The sequence below is a fragment of the Manis pentadactyla genome, chromosome 3 (assembly GCF_030020395.1).
Source record: "Manis pentadactyla isolate mManPen7 chromosome 3, mManPen7.hap1, whole genome shotgun sequence".
NCBI classification, from domain to species: domain Eukaryota; kingdom Metazoa; phylum Chordata; class Mammalia; order Pholidota; family Manidae; genus Manis; species Manis pentadactyla.
Window position 1 is genome coordinate 45,693,528 of NC_080021.1, and position 23,233 is coordinate 45,716,760.

The 23,233-nt window shown below is 38.4% G+C and overlaps 1 long non-coding RNA gene across 1 annotated transcript; it reads right to left on the reverse strand.

The window, feature by feature from the left end:
* Positions 1–7,191: 7,191 nt before the first annotated feature.
* Positions 7,192–23,197, reverse strand: LOC130682857 (uncharacterized). Its single transcript, XR_008996238.1, has 2 exons — positions 22,973–23,197; positions 7,192–10,674 (listed from the first exon to the last, which is right to left on the reverse strand). It is a non-coding gene; the product is annotated as an uncharacterized LOC130682857 (long non-coding RNA).
* Between the last annotated feature and the right edge of the window lie 36 nt (positions 23,198–23,233).

The window sequence follows — 23,233 nt, forward strand, 5'->3', positions numbered from 1 at the left end:
GCTTTTTTATCCATTCTGTTACTCTGTGTCTTTTGATTGGTGCTTTCAGTCCATTTATATTTAGGATGATTATCGATAGATATGTACTCTTTGCCATTGCAGGCTTTGGATTTGTTGTTACCAAAGGTTCAAGGGTAGCCTCTTTACTATATAACCATCTAACTTGACTCTCTTATTAAGCTATTATAAACACAGTGTGATGACTCTTTATTTCTCTCCCTTCTTATTCTTCCTCCTCTCTTCTTTATATGTTAGGTGTTTTATTCTGTACTCTTTTGTGTTTCCTTTGACTGCTTTTGTGGATTGTTGATTTTTTTTTGCCTTTAGTTGGTTTTTGGTTGGTCCACTTTCTTTGCTGTGATTTAATTTTCTCTGGTGACATCTGTTTAGTCTTAGGAGTGCTTCCATCTAGAGAGAAGTACCTTTAAAATATTCTGTAGAGTTGGTTTGTGGGAGGCAAATTCCCTCAACTTTTGCTTATCTGGAGATTGTTTAATCCCACCTTCAAATTTAAATGATAATCATGCTGGATACAGTATTCTTGGTTCAAGGCCCTTCTGTTTCACTGCATTAAGTATATCATGCCATTCTCTTCTGGCCTGTAAGGTTTCTGTTGAGAAGTCTGATGATAGCCTGATGGGTTTTCCTTTGTAGGTGGCCTTTTCCCTCTCTCGGGCTGCCTTTAAAACTCTGTCCTTGTCCTTGATCTTTGCCATTTTAATTATTATGTGTGTTGGTGTTGTCCTCCTTGGGTCCCTTCTGTGGGGAGTTCTGTGTACTTCCCGTGGTCTAATTGATTATTTTCTCCCCCAGTTCAGGGAAGTTTTCAGCCATTATTTCTTCAAAGACACTTTCTACCCCTTTTTATCTCCTTTTCTTCTTCTGGTATCACTATAATGCAGATATTGTTCTGTTTGGGTTGGTCACACAGTTCTTTTAATAGTCTTTCATTCCTAGAGATCCTTTTATCTCTGTGTGCCTCAGCTTCTCTGTATTCCTGTTCTCTGATTCCTATTCCATTAACAGTCTCTTGCACCTCATCCAGTCTGCTCTTAATATCCTCTATTGATTGTTTCATTTCTGTTATCTCCTTCTGGATTTCATCCCTTAGCTCTTGCATATTTCTCTGCAGAGCCATCAGCATGGTTATGACTTTTATTTTGAATTATTTTTCAGGATGATTGGTTATATCTACCTCACTAGGTCCTCTCTCTGGGGTTGTCTGAGTGATTTTTGACGGGACCAGATTCTTCTGCCTTTTCATGGTGATAGAAGTGGTCGCAGGCAGGTGGCGCATGTGTCAGTGGGGAGAACAAAGTCCCTTCTTTCTCGTTGGTCACCTTGCCCTTCTCCACTGCCTGTGCTGGTTACCCACACACCAATAGCAGTCTTTGGGATAATCTCTTGTGCTACCATGGGCAGGGCAGCCCTCGGGATAGCCTAGCACACTGCAGGTGGTGGCTGACTTGCTGGGTGTGTTCTCCTGTCAGAACAGTGCCCCTTCCTGCCTTCTGAACCTTGCTCTGGCTTCCTCTATTCCAGTTAGCTGCGCGCTGGGAGAAGACTGTGTGGTTGCTGTGGGTGGGGCTCAGCCACCGATGTGGCAGGTCAGCTAGTTTGCTTGCAGTGCCTGCCAGGTGGAATGAATGGCAGGCTGCTTATCACTGTCAGGGGCTTCAGGGCTGCTTTACCCCCCAGGGGTTTAGGGTGCCTGAAGTTCCTCAAGATTCCCAGCCTGCTGGCCTGAGTGTGCCAGGATGATTTTGTCCAGCTGTTGAGCCCTTGTCCCTTTAAGACTTTTAAAAAGCGCCTGCTTTTCTTTTGTCCCAGGGGAGCCGGCTTGTATTCTCAGTCTCAAATTTTACTTTTCAGTTTCTCTAATATTCAGTACACCATGCAATGTGTGTCTGTGCACCCAGTGCAAATTACTAGGGCTGGTTATTTAGCAATCCTGTGCTTCCACTCCATCCCCACTCTCTTTTCCTTGTACCAGTGAGCTGGGGTGGGGGTGGGGCGCTCGGGTCCCGCCGTGTTATGGCTTTGTATCTTACCCTTTTCGTGAGATGCTGAGTTCTTGCAGATGTAGATGTAACCTGGCTGGTGTACTCTTACTTCTGGTCACTCTTTAAGAATAGTTGTATTTGCTGTATTTTCAAAAACATATATGGTTTTGGGAGGAGATTTCCACCGCCCTACTCACGCTGCCATCTTGAGCCCCCTCCTTAATTAATCATTTTAAAGCAAATAATTCAGTGGCTTTTAGTGCATTTATAATGTTGAGCAACCACAGTATTTTCATCATCTCCAAAACATTTCCTTTACCTCCCCAGAGAACCCTGCACCCATTAAGCAGTTGTTCCCCTTTCTCCTCTCCCTTCACTGCCTGGCAACTACCAATCTGCTTTCTAATGCTGTGGGTTTACCTATTCTGGATACTTAACATAAGTGGAATCATACAGTACGTGGTCTTTTGGGTATGGCTTCTTTCACTTAGTATGTTTTCAAGGTCCATTCCTGTTGTAGCATGTATTAGTAGTTTGTCCTTTTTTAGTTGAGTAAGAGTCCCTTGTGTATGTATGTGCCACAATTTGTTTATCAGTTGATGCACATTTGGGTTGTTTCCACTTTTGAGTTATCATAAATAGTGTGGCTATGAGCATGTGTGTATATGAATTTGAGTCTTTGTTTTCATATCTTTGGGTGTGTACTGAGAAGTACAATTTCTGAATCATATGGTAATTCTGTGTTTAACTTTTTGAGGAACTACCAAACTATTTTCCACAACAGATACACTATTTTATATTCCTACTGGCAATTTATGAAGGTTCTAATTCCTCCACATCCTCATCAACACCTGTTATTATTATTTTATTATAGCAGTAACAATGGGTGTGAAGTCATATTTCATTGTAATTTTGATTTGCATTTCCCTAATGACCAGTGATGTTGAGCATCTTTTCATGCATTTACTGACCATTTGTAAATTTTCTTTGGAGAAATGTCTATGAAGTTCTTTGCTCATGTTTTTACTGAACTGTTTGTCTTCTTGTTGTTGAGCTGTAAATAGTTTTTTATATATTCTGGATAGTAGGCCTTATCAGATATATAATTTGCACATATTTCCTCCTATTAAGTGGGTTGCCTTTTTATTTTCTTGATGTCTTTTGGTTCCTAGGCATTTGACCCTTCATGCAGCAAAACTACTTTAACTATTCATCTTGAACTGCCCTCTTTGTTTGAAGCTTCTTTCTGAAAACACTTTTCCCATCAGTATCTGGCAGCAGAAATGACTTCACCCTTCCTGGGAGGCCCACAAGAATACAGCTTCATACCTACAGTGTAATACTGTCTTAATACAACAAAGCACAATAATCATAGCATTAATATACCAGGGAATTACACACATATAGTAATAACAGAGATGTACTTTTTTATTGCAGATATCTTCAGGAAGTGGCCATAGAGGGTTGGGGATGACTGTTGATCTGGAATCCTAGCACCTTAAAGCTAGAAATTTTGAAAACTGTAATGAGTCATGAGGTGATATTATAGTTACATAACTTTCTACTACCTCATGAAGGGTTTAGAAAAAGAAAGAGAAAAAGAACTGCTCATTGTGACTCTAGCCCTGGGGAATATGGTGTCCTAACCAATGGATAACAGTGTTATTATATCTGTTGATTTAGTTGCAAATAACAGAAAACATAACTCAGAGGGACTTAAACAAAAAGGATAATGTATTTAATATAACAAGAATTCTGGAAGTATGACAGTATGAAAGTTCATTAATTCAGGGACCTAACCCTGTCACCAAGCACTCAAGTTCTTCCTGTCTCTGCTCTGCTACCCGCAGAGTGTTGGCTAGTTCCCTCATGGTTGCAAGAGGGCTACTGAAGCTCCAGCATCTCCAAGCATTGACTCCACATTAACAATTGGAGTTAGAAAAGGAAGTATTTCAGCCTTGGGTCTCTCTCTTTTTAAAGAAATTATGGTAAAGTACACATAACATAAAATGTACCACCTTAATCATTTTTAAGTGTAAAATTGAATGACATTAAGTACATTCACATTTTGTGCAGCCATTACTACCACCCATCTCTAGAACTCTTTCCACCTTACAAATTTGAAACTCTGTACCCATTAAACAGTAACTCTCCTCTTCCCCCTTCCTGCTGTCCCTGGCAACCTTTGAGGTTGAAAAATATTCCACTGTATGGATATACCACAGTTTGTTTATTCATTCATCTTTTGATGGACCATAGGAGTTGCTTCCACCCTTTTAGCTATTGTGAATAATGCTGCTGTGAACATAAGTGTATAAATACAGTTTGAGTCCCTGTTTTCCATTCTTTTGCAAATGGAATTGTTAGATCATATAGTAATTCTATATTTAATGTTTTGAGGAACCACCATACTGTTTTCCATAGTGCCTGTACCATTTTGATTCCCAAGAGTGTACAAGGGTTTCAGTTTTTCTACATCTTTGCCAACAATTTTTTTAAATACTAGCAATCCTGATAGATGAATGGTAGTATCTCGTCATGATTTTAATTTGCATTTCCCTAATGATTAGTGATAAGCACCTTTTCATATGCTATTGCCATTATCTTCTTTAGAGAAATGTCTATTTGGGTTCTTTGACCATTTTTAAATTATACTTTTTTGTTGTTGTTGAATAGTAGGCATTCTTACCATATTCTGGATATTAACACTTTATCAGGTATATTGATGCACAAAAGTTTTTGATTTTGATGTAGTCCAATTTATGTTTTTTCCTTTGTTGCCTGTGCTTTGGTGTCATACCCAAGAAATCACTGCCAAATCCAGTATCATGAGGGTTTCCCCCTATATCTTTTTAATGAGTTTTATAATTTTAGCTCTAAGAGCTAAGAAATCTTTTCTGGAAGGCTACTCAGACAACTTCCCCACGTCTCATTTTTCTAAGTGGAATCACGTGGTTCTCCCTAAACCAATCAGTGGCAAGGAGAATGTAATACCCACGAAAGGAAATTAGATCAAATGAGACTCACTCCCTCAGGCTAGAGCTAAGGCCAGTTTTCCTGAATGCATGATTTCAGGGAGGAATATTAGGAGAGTGTATCCTAAACAAATCAGGGTTCTCAGCATTGGAGAAAATGCAACCATCTGTTTCTATACTGTTATCATTCCCCTTACTAGATATATCCTAACAGAGAGAAAGGGCATTCAGAGCTTGATTATACTGGGCTTTGGAGTTTCCTGAGTCCATTCATTATCATGCAACTTTGGTTCTATAAGGTCTATAATGATGAGTTAACACACGTTCTGGTTTTCAATGTAAATTGAAACATCAGAATCTAGTTTATAATTAGTCATAAGTGAGTGTGACTAAAATGGCCCTATTCTGATCACTCCTGAGGAAACCAGTTAACCCAGGTTTCTAATCCTATGAGGTTGAAGCCCAGCTACTAGTTCTAGCTCTAGGATCTAGACCATGATCATGCTAAGAGGCTGCACCCCTACCATGAATCCTTTTCCATATACTTATGGCTAATATTCTGACATAGATTTAAAAGTACATGGTCTCGTTTGGAAATATCAAGTAGGGGAAAGATGAAAATATTTCACAAATTAGTAAGAATAAAGATATAAAGCAATACACAGAATCTCTCTCCATCACTGGGAGTGGTTCAGTAGAAGGTTTGAAAAGCTTATTGAATACATAGTATTTGTTAGGCATCATGTGGGATTTTAGTAATTTACCATGGAGGATGGTGGATTAGAATACCAAAAAATATCTATAGTCAAAACTCTGACCCTTGGTATATTTCTTTCTAGATTTTTTAATACATACAGATTATTAAAATTTTATTCAGTTTTATATAGTTGCAATCATATCATATATGCATTTTACTGAACAAATAAAATATACTTTTCCATGTAATTCTAAGTTATTCATGAATATCATTTTGATGGCTGTTTAAAAATTTCATTAAAACAATGATTACAGCTATTGTTTACTATTATTATTTAACTGGACATTTACATTGTTTCCAATTTCCTATTAGTACAAATCATGTGATAGATATTTTTAAATAAATTTGTTTCATCATTTTGTGATTGCTTCCTTAGAATTTCTGAAATGAAAAGTATTGGGTCAAAGGTTATGAATATTTTAAAGATATGTACAGAGATCCAGTATTACCAATACATACCATTTATTAATTTACTTGTAGAATGATTCTACTAGATTTTAAAACATATTAATCAACATGGCAAAATAAAAGTTTTGTTATTGAATCAAATTTAAAAAAATCAGTTTGTAGAACAAACCAGATGCCTGGTGCAAACAAAATAAAAGCATCCTTACTTTTCAACATGTTTTTTTTCTCCATTCTTTTTTCTGGTATCCTTGTAAAGGCAACTAGTCAAGTTTTGCGGTTTCAGTCTTAGAAGTGAGGAAACTGTTAACCTAAGGAAATCCTAAAACTACTTTTTAACAGTGGAATTAAAATGAGATAAGGCATCAAGCTTCATGGGCCAGTAGCAAGTCCACAAGGCCTCTTGATCTGGTAGTGATACAGAAATTAGAGTGTGTAATAAAAAGTAGAAACTCCTATTACATCCAGATGCTTGACATTTATTTAGATGACTGTATAACGTGAACTGTAACTTTAGTTTGTAGGTTTAGCAATTAAGAAACTATAGTCACTCTCTTTCTGCCAGCAGGTGGCAGTAGATATAGCAACTGGGCTTGGTGTCCACAATGCAAAACATCTTGAGATTTTAATTTTCAAGATGACTTTCTAAATTTAAACAATAACAATAATAAATTTATTAAAGCAGATGAACTCACTACCTCATCATCTTGTCCTCTCTTTATTTCTGTCATTGGTATCGACCAGAATTTTAGAGTGTTGTATAATAAGTAACGCTGAGTTCCATGCATGTAAAAAGCTAGTCATTAGAGACCATTATTTATTTATTTATTTATCCAAATTTGGGAGCAGGTGCCCCAGGATTCTTTTTTTAAAGTATCATTTATATACAATCTTATGATGGTTTCATATAAACATTTTGGTTTCAACATTTACCCACATTATTGAGTCCTCAGCCCCTCTATTGTGGTCACTGCCTGTCAGTGTAGTAAGATGCTATAGAGTCATTACTTGATAGAGACCATTATTTTAACAAAGTTTTACAACTTTTAAAAATATTTCTTCTCATCTTTTTCCTTTCTATATCCACTGCCAACAATCCAAATCCATACTCTTAACCTCATAGGAATTATTTTAATAATTTTTTAACAACTGTTTTGCTTCTAGTCTCCCTTTATTTCAATTAATTATAAACACCACAGTAAGACACAGGAAGAGTAATCTTCCTGACATATCTTTTCTATAATGTAATTCTCCTTTCAAAAAGATCAATATGCAATCTCAATTCTTCAGTTCACTCCCAGTTTCCAAGACAAATTCAATGTGGAATTCAAGATTCTCTTGCAAAGGACCTCAACTGACCTCAACCATCTTATCTTTAGCTCTGACATTTAAATTTATTTACTCACTAATCATACCAGATGTGGGGAAGTTGGGGTTCCCATGGCCAGGATCCTCACTGAACTTAAACCACCTGATGATGTAACTGGCCTGTTGCTAGGCTACTGCTTCCACACCTTTATGCAATAAGCTATTATTGTGCTATATAGAGAGCTCGGCCCAGGGCTCTGGTGGAGGTAGAGACACTAGTCCTCAACCTACTGCTGGGACAACAAGCCAGGTAATAAACCCTTCCACCACAAAGAATGTTTTGCTGTCAACTTCTTTGGTCACATTGAATCCGTAGCGAACTTGCTCGGGGCTGAAACCCATTGGCAAGACACCAGATTTTCTGCCTTGGCTCAAATTGCTATACCAACTGGGAACTCTCTTCCCTCCTCTCTGGCCATCTCATTCAGAAATGACTTAGTTAAAATTCCATTTCCATGAAGACTCAAAGATCATCCCAATTCTCAGTTATTCACAAATCTTCTTTAGATTCAACATATAGATAGCACTTATTGTGCCCATTTTTGTGTCCATGTACTATAAGACAAGAAAATACAACCATGAAAATGATGTAGTTCCTTCAAGGGGTTTACAGTTTCTAAAGGGAAGGTTAATTATAATGCAGGAATAAGTGATGTGGTAAGGTATACAGTAAGAGCATATAGCAGCCCTTTGGTTGTATTGGGTGTGGTGGTTGTGGATAAAATGAGAGTTCCTGTGGCCAGGATTCTCACCTGGCCCTGGTTGACTGGCTCACTGCACACCTGTGGGCAATACGTGGCTGTTGACTCTATAAAAAGAGCTCTGCCCAGAGCTCTGGGCGTGACATGGTGGCAGGGCTGCAAGGCTGCAGGAGAGCAGAGCAGAGGCTGGAGTGGTGGCAGCACCAAGGACAGAGGCCCAGAGGACGGCTGTGTGGGATGACTGTGCAGAGAGGCCCACAGGACGGCTGTGTGGGATGACTGTGCAGCCAGAGTTGCCCAGGGGCAAGGGGAGTGACCAGCTTGCTGCATTCAGACTTACTCTGAGTGAACGGGATTTTAGTGACTGACCTGCCACCTGGAAATAAAGTTGGGTGTATCCCTTTCACCCCATGAATGTTCTGCTGTCAATTTCTTTGGTCACATTGAATCCATAGCGAACTTGCCCGGGGCTGAAACCCATTGGCAAGACAGTGGTGTAGAGAAAATAGAAGTTCCTATGGCCAGGATTCTCACCTGACCCTGGTTGGCTTGCTTACTACAAATGTGTGGGTAATACGTTATTATTAACTCTAGATGAAGAGCTCCACCCAGGGCTCTGGGCTGCATGGCTGCAGTAAAGCAGAGGCTGGAGTGGCGTCAGCCCTGAGGACAGAGACTGAGATGGCTGCAGGGGCAGAAAGGCTCAGAGGCAGAGACCTGCTTGCTACGTGCAGACTTGCTCTGAGGTGGACAGGATTCTAGCACTTGACCTGCCACTGTGAGAATAAAGCTGGGTATAAATAAACTTTCACCCCAAGAACGTCCCATTGTCATTTTTTGTCTCACTGAAGCAAGAGTAAACTCGCCTGAGGCTGAAACCCATTGGGAAGACAGGTGGACATGGGAAATTTCCCAAGTTCTGAAAGATGAATAAAGAATTATCTGGCAAACAAGGCATTTCAAGCAGAGGAAAAGAGCATTACTGGAAGCATGAAGTGTAAGAAAGCATTTATAACCTAAAGGCCAAAATCAAAACAAAACACTCAAGGATTTTAAACATTTAAGTAGCTTCTAAATGCTCACTCTCAAATTATATACTAAGATAGGGAGTGATTTAGTCAAATCTGTATTTGTCATTATAGAGGATGGATTGGGATAGAGTAAGACCAGCCATAAGGCTGTTCCAAGACAGTGGACAAATGCTGAGGAACTCAGCTCAGGAAGGGCAGTGGGATTGGGGACGAGGTGCCACATGTAGATGTCATCATGAAGGTGAGATGATTGGGACCGACTGGATGGAATGGGAGTGAAGAGAATAAAGAATGAATGTCGGGTCTCTGGCTTAAGTGAATTGACAGTGGTAGAATAAGTGTATAGTGGTCTAAGGCTCCCCGATGTACGGGGTGAGGGGAACTGAGGTGCACTGAGACTTAAGTAACTCTTGGAAGATGTGGGGAAAATGGAAGTTCCTATAGCCAGGATTCTCACCTGACCGTAAACTACTTGATGATGTAATTGGCCTGCTGCTAGGCCAATGCTTCTACACCCATCGGCAATGAAGTATTATTGATCAAGTCACTATATAAAGAGCTCTGGCCAGTGCTCTGGGTGGAGGCAGAGACAGAGGTGGATAATGGACCTGCAGACTGCTGGATGCAGACATGATTCTAGTGCTTAATCTATCACTGTGAGAATAAAGCTGGGTATTGTCTTGCCAATGGATTTCAGCCCCGGGGCAAGTTCACTATGGATTCAGTGAATGACAATGGAAAGTTCTTGGAGTGAAAGGGTTTATTACCCACTTGTTCTTCTAGCATTAGGTTGAGCACCCGAATTACGTCTGCATCCAACAGTCTGCAGGTCTGTAATTCTCCTTCATCTCTGCTACTGGGCAGAGCTCTTTATACAGTGACTCAGTTGATAATAGCTAATTGCCTATGGGTGTGGAAGTAGTAGCCTAGCAACAGGCCGGTTACATCATCAAGTAGTTTAGGTTCAGGTAAGGATGCTGGCCATATGAACCTTCACTTTATCCACAGTATAAACCCTTATACCCCAAGAACATTCTATTGTCATTTCTCAATCTCACTGAATCCATAGTAAATTTGCCTGGGGCTGAAACCCTCAGGCAAGACAGATCACACAGTTAATGAATGATATAGCCCAGACTACAGCCTATTCTTTGCTCCTCCAGATCCATTTTTTACCTTTCTCTGCCCCACTCAATGCCCTGGCCAGCTATACACAGCCTCACCTTGCCTTCTCTGTCTTCTGATTGGGTTTGGTCCAACGGAGAAATAGAGATCGAAGTGTAGGAGGAAAGAGAGACAGACGTATGCATTTTCCGTAGCTCTCTCCATGTGTAGCTGAAGTTTATCAGAAGTTGAATTCCTCTAGACCCATGTTTCTCAAATTATCAGTGGTAAATGATCATTTTCCAATTACTACCCCAACATTGATCAGCACTCAAAAAATAACAAAAAAGAAACAAGAAAAAAAGAATTACTAGAAAAGAAAATTTAAAAACTCAAGGATACACAAAATATATAATTCCCAGCTTTATATTATTTGATTCAACAAATGTAACATTAGTCTGTATTTTGCCAATGGGTTTCTGCCCTGGACAAGTTCACTATGGACTTATTGTGACCAAAGAAATTACCGTAGAACGTTCTTGGGGTGAAAGGGTTATAACCAACTTTATTTCCATGGTGGCAGGTCAGTCACTAAAACACCATCCACTCAGAGCAAGTCTGCATGCAGCAAGTTAGTCTCTGCCTCTGGGCCTCTGCTCTACTCTCTTGCAGCCTTGCAGCAGTGCCACCATATCATCCAGGGCACTGGGTGGGGCTCTTTATATAGAGTCAATAACAACGTATTGCGCACACGTGTGTAGTGAGCTAGCCAACCAGAGCCAGGTGAGAATCCTGGCCACGGGGACCTTCATGTTATCCACAGTCCGTTAAATTCCTAAAGAAGTTTCTTAACATTCACTCTCATTTCCTGCACTGATCTCTTCTTGGATGGAAACAATTTGTTTGTAGACTGCTGACCCCATGTTTATGCCTATAACTCTGATAATTTCCTGTGAAGTCTCCTCCTTGTGCTCTTTCAGTCCTAGCATGGTAATGGCTTCTCAGGATTTCTTGTCCTTAAATGTCTTCCTCTTGACTCTGCTCACACCTCTGTAAACAGTTTCTCTGTTAAACATATTTTTAAAGCTTTGTTGAGATGTAACTGACATTCAATAAACTGCAAACATTTAAAATTTATAATTTGCTGAGTTTTGACAAGTTATACTGTAAATCACCACTATCAATATAATGATCACATTCTTTACCTGAAAAGTTTCACGAAGCATTCTTTAAAAAAAAATTATCATTAAACATCCTCAAATTAAATCTTTTGAATGTGCCATTTCAGGCCTCAAAGATTCATGTTTTCATATTCTAAGTCTAGTGATCTTTTACTTTATTTTTTACTTTGGTATAATTAATCTAGTTACATGAGGAACATTATGTTTACTAGACTCCCCCCATCACCAAGTACCCCCAACAAAACACATTACAGTCACTGTCCATCTGTGTAGTAAGATGCTGTAGAATTACTACTTATCTTCTCTGTGTTGCACAGCCCTCCCTGTGACCCCCCCCACATTATACATGCTATTCGTAATGCCCTTTCTCCCCTCCCCCATTATTACTCCCTTCTCAGCCATCCTCCCTGGTCCCTTTCCCTTTGGTAACTGTTAGTCCATTCTTGGGTTCTGTGTTTCTGCTGTTGTTTTGTTCCTTCAGTTTTTTAATTGTTCTTATACACCACATATGAGTGAAATCATTTGGTATTTGTCTTTCTCTTCCTGGCTTATTTCACTGAGCATAATACCCTCTAGCTCCATCCATGTTGTTGCAAATGGTAGGATTTGTTTTCTTCTTATGGCTGAATAATATTCCATTGTGTATATGTACCACATCTTCTTTATCCATTCATCTACTGATGGACACTTAGGTTGCTTCCATTTCTTGGCTATTGTAAATAGTGCTGTGATAAACATAGGGGTGCATCTGTCTTTTTCAAACTGGGCTGCAGCATTCTTAGGGTAAATTCCTAGAAGTGGAATTCCTGGGTCAAATGGTATTTCTATTTGAGCTTTTTGAGGAACCTCCATACTGCTTTCCACAATGGTTGAACTAATTTACATTCCCACCAGCAGTGTAGGGGGGTTCCCCTTTCTCCACAACCTTGCCAACATTTGGTGGTGTTTGTCTTTTGGATGGTGTGAGGTGATACCTCATTGTGGTTTTTAATTTACATTTCTCTGATGATTAGTGATGTGGAGCATCTTTTCATGTGCCTGTTGGCCATCTGAATTTCTTCTTTGGAGAACTGTCTGTTCAGCTCCTCTGCCCAGTTTTTATTTGGCTTATTTGCTTTTTGTTTGTTGAGGTGTGTGAGCTCTTTATATATTTTGGATGTCAACCCTTTATCAGATCTTTCATTTGTTCTCTTGGTGGTGTCCTTTGCAGTACAGAAGGTTTTCAGCTTGATATCATCCCACTTGTTCATTTTTGCTACTGTTTGCCTTGCCTGGCGAGATATGTTCGTGAAGAAGTCACTCATGTTTATGTCCAAGAGATTTTTGCCTGTGTTTTCCTCCAAGAGTTTTATGGTTTCATGACTTACATTCAGGTCTTTGATCCATTTCAAATTTACTTTTGTGTATGGGGTTAGACAGTGATATACTTTCATTCTCTTACATGTAGCTGTCCAGTTTTGCCAACACCAGCTGTTGAAGAGGTTGTCATTTCCCCATTGTATCTCCATGGCTCCTTTATCATATATTAATTGACTGTATATGTTTGGGTTAATATCTGGACTCTATATTCTGTTCCACTGGTCTGTGGCTCTGTTCTTGTGCCAGAACCAAATGGTCTTGATTACTGTGGCTTTGTAGTAGAGCTTGAAGTTGGGAAGTGAGATGCCCCCCACTTTATTCTTCTTTCTCAGGATTGCTTTGGCTATTCGGGGTCTTTTGTGGTTCCATATGAATTTTAGAACTATTTGTTCCAGTTCATTGAAGAATATTATTGGTATTTTGACAGGCATTGCATTGAATCTGTAGATTGCTTTAGACAGGATGGCCATTTTGACAATATTAATTCTTCCTAGCCAAGAGCATGGGATGAATCTCCATTTGTTAGTGTCCTCTTTAATTTCTCATAAGAGTGTCATAGTTTTCAGGGTATAGGTCTTTCACTTCCTTGCTTAGGTTTATTCATAGGTACTTTATTCTTTTTTGATGCAATTGTGAATGGAATTGTTTTCATGATTTCTCTTTCTGCTAGTTCATTGTTAGTGTATAGGAAAGCAACAGATTTCTGTGTATTAATTTTGTTTCCTGCAACTTTGCTGAATTCAGATATTAGTTCTAGTAGTTTTGGAATGGAGTCTTCAGGGTTTTTTATGTACAACATCATGTCATCTGCAACTAGTGACAGTTTGACTTCCTCTTTACCAATCTGGATGTCTTGTATTTCTTTGTTTTGTTTGATTGCCATGGCTTCGACCTCCAGTACTATATTGAATAACAGTGCAGAGAGTGGGCATCCCTGTCTTGTTCGTGATCTTAGAGGAAAAGCTTTCAGCTTCTCGCTTTAAGTATGCTGTTGGCTGTGCATTTGTCATATATGGCCTTTATTATGTTGAGGTACTTGCCTTGTATACCCATTTTGTTGAGAGTTTTTATCATGAATGGATGTTGAATTTTGTTGAATGCTTTTTCAGCATCTATGGAAATGATCATGTGGTTTCTGTCCTTCTTTTTGTTGATGTGGTGGATGATGTTGATAGATTTTTGAATGTTGTACCATCCTTGTATCCTTGAGATGAATCCCACTTGGTCATGGTATATGATCCTCTTGTTGTATTTTTGAATTCAGTTTGCTAATATTTTGTTGAGTATTTTTGAATCTATATTCATCAGGGATATTGGTCTGTAATTTTCTTTTTTCGTGGGGTCTTTGCCTGGTTTTTGTATTAGAGTGATGCTGGCTTCATAGAATAAGTTTGGAAATATTCCCTGCTCTTCTATTTTTTGGAAAACTTTAAGGAGAATGGGTGTTAGGTCTTCTCTATATGTCTGATAAAATTCAGCGGTGAATCCATGTGGACTAGGGGTTTTGTTCTTGGGTAGTTTTTTGATTACCACTTCAATTTCTTTGCTGGTAATTGGTCTGTTTAGATTTTCTGTTTCTTCCTTGGTCAGTCTTGGAAGGTTGTATTTTTCTAGGAAGCTGTCCATTTCTTCTAGATTTTCCAGCTTGTTAGCATATAGATTTTCATAGTATTCTCTAATAATTTTTTGTATTTTGTGGGGTCCATTGTGATTTTTCCTTTCTCATTTCTGATTCTGTTGATGTGTGTAGATTCTCTTTTTCTCTTAATAAGTCTCGCTAGGGGCTTATCTATTTTGTTTTATTTTTTCAAGGAACCAGCTCTTAGTTTCATTGATCTTTTTCTATTATTTTATTGTTCTCAATTTTATTTATTTCTTCTTTGTTCCTTATTATGTCCCTCCTTCTGCTGACTTTTGGCTTCATTTGTTCCTCTTTTTCCGGTTTCAATAATTGTGAGTTTAAACTATTCATTTGGGAATGCTCTTCCTTCTTTAGATAGGCCTGGATTGCTATGTACTCTCCTCTTAGAACTGCCTTCGCTGCATCCCACAAAAGTTGGCACTTTATGCTGTCAGTGTCATTTGTTTCCATATATTGCTTGGTCTCTGTTTTAATTTGGTCATTGATCCATTGGTTATTTAGAAGCACATTGTTAAACCTCCATGAGTTTCTGAGCCTTTCTGTTTTCTTTGTACAATTAATTTCTAGTTTTATGCGTTTGTGGTCTGAGAAGTTGGTTGGTAGAATTTCAATCTTTTTGAATTTACTGAAGCTCTTTTTGTGGCCTAGTGTGTGATCTATTCTGGAGAATGTTCCATGTGCACTTGAGAAGAATGTGTATCCTGATGGTTTGGGTGTCAGGTTCTGTAGATGTCTGGTAAGTCCATCTGTTCTAGTGTGTTGTTCAGTGCCTCTGTGTCCTTACTTATTTTCTGTCTGGTGGATCTGTCCTTTGGAGTGAGTGGTTTGTTGAAGTCTCCTAGAACAAATGCATTGAATTCTATTTACTCCTTTAATTCCATTAGTATTTGTTTTGCATATGTTGGTGCCCCTGTATTGGGTGCATATATATTTATAATGGTTATATCCTCTTGTTGAGCTGACCCCTTTATCATTATGAAGTGTCCTTTTTCTCTTGTTACTTTCTTTGTTTTGGAATTTATTTTGTCTGATACTAGTACTGCAACACCTGCTTTTTTCTCCCTATTGTTTGCATGAAATATCTTTTCCATTCCTTGATTTTTAGTCTGTACATGTCTTTGGGTTTGAGGTGAGTCTCTCATAAGGAGCATATAGATTGGTCTTGCTTTTTTATCCATTCTGTTACTGTGTGTCTTTTGATTGGTGCATTCAGTCCATTCACATTTAGGGTGATTATTGAGAGATGTGTACTTATTGCTATTGCAGGCTTTAGATTTGTGGTTACCAAAGGTTCAAGGTTAGCTTCTTTACTATCTAACTGTCTAGCTTAACTCACTTATTAAGCTATTGTAAGCACAGTCTGATGATTCTTTCCCTCCTTATTTCTCCTCCTCCAGTCTTTATATGTTAGGTGTTTTATTCTGTGTTCTTTTGTGTTTCCTTTGACTGCTTTTGTGAGTAGTTGATTTTATTTTTTTGACTTTAGTTAGTATTTGGTTGGTCTGCTTTCTTTGCTGTGATTTTATTTTCTCTGGTGACATCTATTTAGCGTTAGGAGTGCTTCCATCTAGAGCAGTCCCTCTAAAATACCCTGTAGAGGTAGTTTGTTGGAGGCAAATCCCCTCAACTCTTGCTGGTCTGGGAATTGTTTAATCTCTCCTTCATATTTAAATGATAATCGTGCTGGATACAGTATTCTTGGTTCAAGGCCCTTCTGTTTCATTGCATTAAATATATCATGCCATTCTCTTCTGGCCTGTAAGGTTTGTTGAGAAGTGTGATGATAGCCTAATGGGTTTTCCTTTGTAGGTGACCTTTTTTCTCTCTCTGGCTGCCTTTAGTACTCTGTACTTGTCTTTGATCTTTGCCAATTTAATTATTATATGTCTTGGTGTTGTCCTCCTTGGGTCCCTTGTGTTGGCAGTTGTGTGAGGCTCCATGGTCTGAGAGATTATTTCCTCCCCCAGCTTGGGGAAGTTTTCACCAATTATTTCTTCAAGGATACTTTCTATCCCTTTTTCTCTCTCTTCTTCTTCTGGTTTCCCTATAATGTGAATATTGTTCCATTTGGATTGGTCACACAGTTCTCTCAATATTTTTTCATTTTTAGGGATCCTTTTTTCTCTCTGTGCCTCAGCTTCTTTGTATTCCTCTCCTCTAGTTTCTATTTCATTTATTGTCTCCTCCACCATATCCAACCTATGTTTAATAACCTCCATCATGCTCTTCAATGATTGGATCTCTGACCTGAATTCATTCCTGAGTTCTTGGATGTCTTTCCGTACCTCCAATAGAATGTTGATGATTTTTATTTTGAACTCCCTTTCAGGAAGAGTCACGAGGTCCATATCATTTAAATCTTTCTCGGGAGTTGTGTTAATAATTTTACTCTGGACAAGGTTCCTTTGGCGTTTCATGTTTGTATATGGCTCCCTCTAGCATCCAGAAGCTCTATTCTGGAGCTGCTCAGCCTCTAAAGCAATGTCCGGAGTCGCACGGGAGTGGTACTGGTACCAGGGGGGACGAAAGAGTTGTTCCCAGCCTCCTGGCTGCTGTGCCTGTCTCCACTGCCTGAGCCAGTGGGCCAGTCACACAGGTATGTTTTTGTCCCAGAGCAGCCGGATATGGATCCCTGCTTTCCACAAGCAGCTGGAATCCCAGTCTCCCCAGGTAGTCTGCCTGTATTAACTTTCCAACCTGGTAGTCATGCAAGTCTCATGAAAGCACCATGAAATGTAGGTTTGTGCTCCCAGAGCAGATCTCTGGAGCTAGGTATTCAGCAGTCCCAAGCCTTCCACTCCCTCCCTGCTCCGTTTGTCTTCCTCCCGCCGGTGAGCTGGGGTGGGGGAGGGGCTTGGGTCCCGCAGAGCCACAGCTCTGGTACTTACCCCGTTCGCTGAGGTCTGCTCTTTTCTCCAGGTGTGTGCAGTCTGATGCCATCCTCTTTCCTGTTGCTCTCTCAGGATTAGTTGCACCAATCAAATTTTCTAATTATATCCAGTTTTAGGAGGAAACCTCTGTCTTTCCTCTTAAGCCGCCATCTTTAATCCGGTCTACTGGCCATCTTTAAATCCACTTAGCCTTTGTACTTAGGCTTTTATTTAAAAGCCTTTTATTTATCTAAATAAAAGAATAATCCATAGCCCTTAAGAGTATAGAAATCATTGAAATTGTTAAGGTCAAGTTTGGATTAAGCTGCAGTTGTTGCTAGTAGTTAAATTTTAAACAGAAGTTCTTTTTCTGTGTACTCAGAGCTTATACATAGTGCTCTTAGAGGGAAACAGGATATAAAGAACTTCCCAAATTATTTTTTTATTTTTTATTTTATTTTTTTTATTGAAGGGTAGTTGACACACAGTATTACATTAGTTTCAGGTGTACAACACAGTGATTCAACATTTATATACATGATAATTCTAGGTACCAGCTATCACCATACCAAGTTGTTATAATCCCAAATTATTTTTGATCACAGAAATGCTTTTCCATGGGGCTTCTTGAGGGAACATGTATTGAGAGATTGTAGATCTGCTAAATATAGTGGAACAATTACAAAAAAGAAAAAGTGTCATGTAAGGCTTATGTTCTACATAGTGCAGGCTCCATTCCCAAGGGTGGAACTGAACCACAGAATTTTAGCTGTATGTTTGTCTTCAAAACAGACAGGATCCCACAATGTTATCCTTTACGAGGCTGGAAAATAACCTGGAAAGTAGCTGGTTCATTAAATCTTTCTGAACTGGGACTACTCAGTGTGCTTATTTTGACATAGTTTGTATAGATAATGGTTTACAATCTCTGTTTCTCAAATGTTCAGGTACTCTCTAGACTACATTCTGAAAAATGATGTGAAGGTTTCCCAGCAAGCCCTTGGCCATGGGGAATTACCATAATCAAGTCTCATAGAGAAGGAGCGGCAGCTGTTACTTTTAATCCATGTGCTTAAAGAGGGAAAAAAATGAGGGTCCTTTGTATTCCTGTTAGTGGCTGAATGTCTTACAGTTGGCAATTTGCCAGCCTCCCAAATCAGTTGTTCTTGACATACTAAGTCTCTGGAGAGGTTGAAATGCTTGGCAGTTCACGCAGATCCTCCTCCTCCTACTCCATATATTTGTGTGCATGTCAGTCACCTTGGAATGGAGCTCATGTTACCAAATAAATGCAACACTGAGTTGCGGGCTGGTTAGCTCTCTCCCACCATCTTTGCATTTTTGTCAAGTTGCTCCTGGCAAGCATTCTGACTTACATAAATTAGATTTGCTTTTCACATTAGAGGCAATTTTTGTTTTTCTTCAAATGGGTCTTTTCACTGCAAGGTGATATAAATCAAAGAAGGAAAGACACTGTACTGGGTAAAATAGCAATAGCTACTATTTTAGGCTGTTTATAGAGCACAGTTTTGAAGGGGTTTTTAATCTGATGGGCAAGACAGACAAAAATGAAAGGGTAAGAATAGTACAATCTAAGCATTTAATATATAAAATAGGATCCAATTCTATACGCAGTTCAAAATTGTAAGAAAGAAATCAATTCACTCAACATATATGTTTTAGGGTGCTAGATAGAAGGGACATATTGGTGAACAGGATATAATGACTACATTGGAAGAAGCTCACAGGCTAACAGGGGGACAGTGACATGTAAATAAATAAGGGCAATAAACTGGTTGGACATGAGTTTAAATCTGTGGAATACAGTCTGAAGTCACAAATGAGAGAATGTCAAATCTGAGGGGCAGGAGGAGCTAATGACGGGTGGGAGATACATATATACCACATTTTGCTTATTTATATCAATGAGTATTTGGGTTGTTTTCCCCTTTTGGCCATTGTAAATAGATGCCATGAACATGTATATACAAGTATTTGAGTACCTGTTTTCAATTTTTTTGGTGTATACCTACAGTGGAATTGCTGGGTTATATGGCAATTCTATATTTAAATTTTGAGGAACTGCGAAACTGCATTCCACAATGGCTATACCAGCTTACATTCCTACTAACAATGAACAAGAGCTCCAATTTCTCCACATCCTTGCCAATTCTTGTTACTATTTAAAAATTATAACCATCCTAATGGGTGTGAAGTATCTCATTGTGGTTTCGATTTGCCTCTCCTGATGACTAAAGATGTTAAGCATCTTTTCATGTGTTTATTGGCCATTTGTACATCTTCCTTGGGGAAATGTCTATTAAGTCCCTTGCCCATTTTTTAATTGGGTGGTTTGTCTTTTTGTTGTTCAGTTGTAAGAGTTCTTTATATATTCTGGAGAATAGGCCCTTATCAAATATATAATTTGAAAACATATTCTCCTATTCTGTAGATTGTCTTTTTATTCTTTTAATACTGTCATTTGATGCACAAAAGTTTCAAATTTTGATGAAGTCCAATTAATTTTTTCTTGTATTGCTCATGCTTTTTGTGTCATATCTTAAGATTTCACTGCCAAATTCCAGGTAAGATTTATCCGTATGTTTTCTTTTAAGTGCTTAATGTTTTTCACTCTTATTTTTAAGTCTTCGATCAGTTTTGAGATCTTTTTTGCATATGGTATGAGGTAAAGGTCCAACTTCATTCTTTTCCATGTAGGTATCCAGTTATGTCAGCACCATTCACTGAAAAGATTATTCTTTCCCTGTTGAATTTCCTATCTATGTTGAAAAACTATTTATTGTATATGTAAAGGTTTACCTCTATACTCATAATTCTATTCCATTGATCTATATGCTTATCCTATGCCATTACAGTTTTGATTACTGTAGTTTTATAGTAGTTCTGAAATCAGGAAGTGTGTCCCCTCCAATTTGTTCTTTTTTGAGACAGTTTTGGCTATTTTGCCCCTTGAATTCCATATAAATTTAAGAATCATATTTTCGATTTCTAAAACAAAAAGCTGTTAGAACTTTGATTGGGATTGCTTGAATCTGATCACTTTAGGTACTACTGTCATCTTAATAATATTAGGTCTTCCAATCTATGAACATGGTATAACTTTCCATTAATTTAAATCTTTAATTCTTTCAGTAGTATTTTGTAGTTTTTTGAAGTATAAGCCTTTTACCTCCTGGTTTAAATTTATTCCTTAGGTATTTTACTTTTTTAGATGCTACTGTAACTGTATGTAGGTGTCTGAAAGCCATATCAAGGGGATCATATTCAAAGCAGAGGAAACCATGCAAGAAAGGGCACAGTGATGTGGATACCTCTGTATTAAGGTAGCCATATTTAGCTGAGAATGACTGAATCATCAAAGTGGTATGATAGGGACAAAATGAAAGAGTGAGCAAGGAGTGAATCTGGGGATCTATATACTATGAGACATGATGGATAGCCAATTAGGGATTCTGAGTTCTCCTGGAAGTCTGCTTAATTTAATACCTTCTCTTTTCTTTGACCTCTTCCACATCTTTCTGCCCTTCATAGCTGATGATCTCACTGAGACAATAGAAACCATAAAAATGAACGCTGTTATTTCTACATATTAATTCACTACTCCCATCTGCATGTACCTCCATATGTAGTCTTTGCCTCTGGTTACCAAGAAGCAGGTGTTCTTTCTAGCAAAGGTCACTTTCTGCTTGGTTATGAGGTACCCCTCTCCCATCTTCTCAATTTTATCCTGCTTCTTTCTCTTCATCATCATTGTTTCTCTCTCCATTGCCTCATTCCCACCAGTCTGCAGGTTTGTTATCCCTCATCTCAAAAACACTCTTTCTGACTCCATGTCCCCTTCCAACAACCACCTCATTTCTCTGTTCTTTGCAACAAAAGTTCTTCAAAGAGTTGTTTGTACAAACAAGTTTTCCCTACTCTTCAAGTCTTATTCATCTTTTGAATTTTTATTTTTTAACAGGTAATATATGTACATGGAAATCGATTCCCTCTATTTCTGTACCTTTGCCATTAAGGTCCCCTCCCTGGAGGTAACTATTATCAGTTTCTTGCATAATTCTTCTATAGTCTATAGAAGAGATAGCCTGTAAATTCAAAAACACAGTCAGTACATGTACAATACAAAGAATGAACCTTAATGTAAACTACGGACTTTAGTTAATAATAATGCATCAATACTGGTTCACAAATTATAATAAATGCACTACACTAATGCAGGATACTAATAATAGGGAAATCCTTGAACAGGGAGAAAAGGTGACATTTAGTAACTCCCTATGTTATCTGCTCAATTTTCTGTAAAATTAAAGCTGCTCTAAAAAATAGTGTATTAATGAAGAAGAAAAGCTACCTCACACTACTCTTAGGTCAAAAAAGAAAATGAAAGCTAAGAAAATCAATGTGAAAAAATACCATTAATGAAGGCACTACATGGTATATCAGTAACAGTTAAAGCAGAGCCTAGGGGAAAGTTGGTTGACATAAATACATATAGTAATTAGTAAGAAATAACTTATTATTTAAGCACCAGAGAAATTAGAAAAAGAGCAGCATATAAGCCTAAAGAAAGAAGAAGGAAGGAATTAGTAAATTCCTGAAGAATGTGAAGAATCAGAAAACAGAAAAATTCTGGAAATAATACATATGAATGCCAAGAATTGGTTCTTGGAAAAAACAAATTATAAAAGAGATAAATAGCTAACAGAAGAATCAGGTTGGCTGAGTAATTAATTATTTGGTATATCTGAAATATTCAATAATAAATTAACTTTCAATTAATAATTAAAGCCACAAACAATAATGTGAAACTACCACCAACCTAAAGAATATAACAACCAGAACATTTTAAGTCCCCGTGCATTTCTCTATTACATTTCTCCACCCAGTTCACCACTATCTTGAAATATCAGTGTTTATCACTTCAGTGCATTTCTTTATAATTTTAAACTTATACATGCTTGTAAGTTATACTATTTTGCATGTTTCGAATCATATAAATGCTATTTACACTAATAATTCTACTCGTTTTTCACCATTTTTTAGATTATCCATGTTAATAGTAATAGCACTAATTCATATTTTTCTACTTGCTATACACGATTACCTTACATAAATACACTTTTATTACTTCTTGTTAATGACAATTGTTTACAGCTTTTTTGCAACTATAAAGTGTTGCCATGAAAATTCTTGCATCTGTGGGTATTTCTTTGGGCATGTGTGCTAGAATTTTCCTAGGAGTGGGGTAAGCACGTATAATTTTACTAGATAGGTAATTCCTCATTGCTCTCTCAAGCACTTGGGTCACTGTAGACTCCCCAATAGTTCCGGTTGCTCCAATGCTCATCAACAGAAAGTCATGGAAACTTAATTTTCACCCTACATTTTTGTGTTCATGGCATTTCACGTTATACAATTTCTTGACTTTCATGGCAATTAATCCTCACAGTAAGCCTGTGGATTAAGTGGTATTGTTCACATTCTGCAGAGTAAGAAAACAAAAAGTCTCTGCTTTGAGACAACAGTTAATTTTCTTTTGAAAAACAATGTCTTACTTTTCAACCTCGCACCGTTTTCCTGCCAGCCCTGGAAAGGCTGCTTGCTGGACGTTTCACTGGGCTGGGGATCCAGAGTTGGCAGCGTTTCCCACCCATGCTCCAGTATTTCCAAAGCCTGCTTGGCACTTCATCAACCCGAGGTAGTCGTGGTTCTGCAACGCAATTGACAGCCAGCGTTCGGACCACTGGAGATTCCGTAGTCTACTCCTCTTCCCCTCCCGCCCCTTCCGGCGCTCCAACGGCGCCTTCCGCCGCGCT